Source organism: Mus pahari, chromosome 21 (genome assembly GCF_900095145.1).
Source record: "Mus pahari chromosome 21, PAHARI_EIJ_v1.1, whole genome shotgun sequence".
Lineage (NCBI taxonomy): Eukaryota > Metazoa > Chordata > Mammalia > Rodentia > Muridae > Mus > Mus pahari.
The window spans coordinates 10,391,745-10,396,238 of NC_034610.1; the positions used below are offsets into that span (position 1 = coordinate 10,391,745).

The 4,494-nt window shown below is 47.4% G+C and overlaps 1 protein-coding gene across 1 annotated transcript in view; it reads right to left on the minus strand.

Moving 5' to 3' along the window:
* The window catches only part of Wdr27 (WD repeat domain 27), a 106,836-nt gene that overhangs the window by 917 nt on the left and 101,425 nt on the right, over positions 1–4,494 (minus strand). The gene's annotated exons all lie outside the window — the stretch shown is intronic.

Here is a 4,494-nt window from a genome sequence, read left to right on the forward strand (position 1 = left end):
CTGCAATGATCCCTGAGCCTTAGTTGTGGGAGATACTTTGTACATATATCCATTGTGACTGCGTTCTACCACCCAGCATTTTTGATTGGTTGTGTTTTTCTATATTGTCTCTGTTGCAAAGAAGAGTCTCCTTGATGAGGGGTAAGGACCCCATTTATTGGTGGGTATAAGGAATAAGATTTAGAAGGTAGTGAGGGATTACACTGGTTTAGTAAAATGAAAGCCGTAGGTTCTCCAAGAGCCATGAATTCAATAGCCCCTGGTAGTTTCCAGTACAAGGCATAGTGTTTCTCTTGTTGGACGGGTCTTCTGTTGGTCACTGCCAAGATGTGCATGCAACTACTGCACCCTTAGGGCTATCATGGCATGCTGGTCACTGTAGTGATTCATAGTCACCATAGCTGGGTCGGACGGGTAGATGCCTCCCTCCTTTGGAAGCTTGCAGTTCGCTCTTCCTCCAGTACCATTCGAGCCAGTCCTCACGGAAGAGGCTTTCAGGTCAGTCTAGATTAGGGACTTCTAGGTCCTCTGTCCTCCGAAATACATGCTGTCTATCTTTAACCCCTGGCACAACCAAGGCCAATAGCAATAACCTGTAATGTTTGGGGAATATTCGACAACCCTGCCCAATGCCTGGTGCTGGGTTTTGCTAGATGACATTTGGATCTTGGAGAGAGGATTGTCAACTCCGATGGGAAATTATCATTTAGAATATTGACTTACAAGTACTGCAGAGCCATGGTAATAAAAAAATATGGAACTGGCACAAAAATAGTCACATAGACCAATGAAACATAATCAAAGACCCAAATGTGAGGTGTTTAGCATTTGACAAAGGTGCCAGAAACAAGCTGGATTAAAGAAAGTATTTTCAGCAACTAATGTTGGGAAAACTGGGGAAGAGGGGACCAATTGGTTTCCCCATACCATATTGTCAGTCCTGAAGACATGCATACAAACAACACTATACAGGCCAAGCACCTATGTATTTAGAAGTGTGTGTGTGTGTGTGTGTGTGTGTGTGTGTGTGTGTGTGTGTGTGTATTGCTAAACAGTAGAAAGAGGCCATGAATTTAAAAGAGAAAGGATGTGTAAATGGGAGAGTTTGGAGAGACAGGGTATGGGAAAAATGGTGTAATTGTATTGTAATCTCAAAAAAGAAAATTAAAGAATAAAAGAAAAACATTTTAAGTTAAAAATGACATTTCCTTTTTAATTTTTAATCCTTGCGGATCTATAAACTAGCCAGCTTCACTGCTCACTTCATCCTGAAGTAGAGTCCCTCAGGATACGGAGGGAGAAGCAGCACGTCTCTCACAGCTGATATTCTCCTGGCAAATACCAAGGAGAAGATAAGGGTGACCTTAATTCTTAGTGTGTCCTGGTGACTGAGGCAGGGAGGCCTCTGTGGGCTTCCCACACCACCCTCCTACACAAACAGGAGCCTCCCAGTGTCTCAGGCCTCCTGTTTGGTCTCACAGCTGTGACTGTGGAAATATGGTCACACCTTTCTCCTGAGAATCTGAACAGGCAAGTGCTGCAGTGTGGGTCAGGGGACTCAATCATCCCCTTGCCTCCAACATCCAACATTCACAGAGTTGCACTGAGGAGCCCACACTGCCATTTCTGTCACAAGAATAAGGCCATTACTCTGGTGACTGGATCTCCTCTGGCAGGTGGGAGCAACACACCCTCACTTGAGGGCTGGCTGACGGTGACCCTCTGAAATAGACCAGGACTTTGTTGATACTACACAGCTGAGGGAAGATCCTAGCAAATATCCCAGAGGCAGGCGCCGTCCAGCTGCAATTCGGTGATGAGGGCTGGCTGCCTGGAGCAGCAAAGACCTGAATGGCAGAGTCAGTCCAAGAAATGATAGCCTGACACCCTTGAGAGGAGCCTCATCTCAGGGCATCTATTAACTTGGAATCCCACTGAACATCTTCAAAAGTGTCTTCTGAGTGCACACCATGAAATGCACAGTGGGGCTCCTTGTGAGTGCCCATCTTTCTGCCAGGTATACCTACCTCCTACTCCTCAGGACCCCCCCCCCCACAAGCACATACACCACACAGACACATGCACAAAGGCATGCGCCCTCACATGCACCGTGCACATATACTCATACACAATCACACACACACTCGTACACAGAGGTGTGTGTTCACACACATTCACATACACACATGCACACAGGCATGCACCTCCTATTTGCATATGCACATAAACACATACATCCCCCCACGCACGCGCGCGCGCACATGCGCGCGCGCGCACACACACACACACACAGTGCATGCACACTACTTCTGGTATTCTTCTGCAGAGATTATGCAATAGGGCAGATGTGTTGCAGGCTTTCTCTCTTGCATATTATTTGTCATTCCCCAGCTGTATTACACATGAATGGGCACATGCTCAGGTCCTATGTCTGTTCCAGGCAGGATAACTACGTCCTCTTTTCCTCTTGGTTTTCTCGTGTGTATCCTTGGGCTAGCCAGTTTCACATCCCTGAGACAGGAAATCAACTCAGAAGAGGATAGTTTAATTTGGCTGTTTTCAGGTTTTAGTACTGGGTCCACCAACTCCATTGTTTGGGGCGTGAGGTAAGGCAGACATCATGGTAGGAAGTGTGTTTTAGAGCAAAGAGGTCCACCTCAGAATGGGCAGCAAGAGAGAGGAGACACAGAAGGAGAAGGAGAGGGTGAGGAAAGGGGAGATGGAAACAGACAAGGGAAGGGGTCAGAAGAAAGAATGTGCCCTGATGTCAAAATATTGCTTTAGAATTCACATGCCTGATGACCTACTTCCTTCCCACAGCCTGCTAGGCCAGAATTAATCCCCTGAAGAGGTCAGAGCCCTTGTGATACAGTCATTTCCTCAAAGGCCCCACCTCTGAGTGCTGCTGCCCTTGAGACCAAGCCTTCAGCACATGACCATATGGCAGATACTTACAGTCCAAACCAGAACCCTCCTCCCTCCTTCCTCCTATCTTGCTCTGCTGACCTCGTTCATGCAATAGTGAGTGAGTTACCTCTTACCACCTCCATATATGATAGCTGTATGCATCCAGTGTCCTCCCTGAATTCCTCCTCTACCACACTGTTCCATGCGGTCCCCACATATGCCACATTTCTTTGTCCAAAACTCTCTCTCTCCTCGTATACTGCCTGACTCTCTGAAGCATGCCGTTCTATGTATTTCTGACCCAGGTGCTCTGATGCCAACATATATACCCCCTGCAAGTGTTGTCTATAATATCCCTTGCTGGTCACCATGTGCAGTGTCCTTCAGGGAAGACGCCTGCATCCTGCCTCATACTTTACGGCCATCCTGGAACTCCTCATCTTTGGTGCTTAGGGACATCTTAGGAGATGATTTAAGATTTTCAGGGACTCTGGTTCAGTGTTACTCCCTTACGAAATGTGGTGTCTTCATAAGATCCATACTTAAAGACAGCTTTCAAAGACATCGAAGGATGTGGCTGGATTCTGACGACCTGGGTCATCTCTGAGGTTGGCACTCCTTTAGTATCACCCAGGCATCTGCTGCACTGGCTATAAGCTACATACATAGATGTCCTCACAGGCCAGCATACAACTTTATGCCAAAAAGACTCTCAAATATATTGTTCCTAATGGGCTGGCAGATTAGTCCTACTCATGTTATACACTCTCAGAATGTACCTTACGACAGCAATGCTTTCTCCTGGTGTTTAGGAGTGGAACTGTGCCACCGACCGAGGTTGTGACCCTAAGACTTCAGGAGAGCTGAGTGTTCTCCCCATCATCCAATAGGTGCATACTGCATCAGTGTTCACAGCCATTAGAATCAGAACACAGCCAAACATCCCCAGGACATCCCTGAGGAAGACATCAGCAAGCTCCAGTGCTAGGCAAAAGAGAGGCAGCTGATAATGGTCCAAAACTTGTTTCTCAGAGAGGTGCAGAGGGCAGGTAGCCTCAGGGTTTTCTGGCCTGGTCATTCCACATGTGGGATCTACACGGGACTCTGGCAGCCAACTTCATTACCACTAAGAGATGATGGTGGTGTAGAGTAGGGATCCTTGTTATTGTCATGTCCAGACAGGTGCATGGCAGTGCGTGCATACACTGCTCAGCCACTGAGCCTGGCTCTTGCTGGGGTTGGAGCTGCAATGTGGGAGTCTCACAATGAAACAAATGTGTTTAGCAAATGTCTAAATGCACAACAAACCTCATAGGCTGCCAGCTCAGCATCCACCACCTGTCTTCCTGTAGCCACCTTAGCCTCATGCATCAATTACTGGGGAGATCTGTGGTGGTCTGCATAAGAATGCCCCCTATAAGTTCATATAGGCGATCTGTGGTGGCCTGCATAAGAATGCCCCCTATAGGCACATATAGGCGATCTATGGTGGCCTGCATAAGAATGCCCCCTATAGGCTCATATAGGTGATCTGTGGTGACCTGCATAAGAATGCCCCCTATAGGCTCATATAGGTGATCTGTGGTG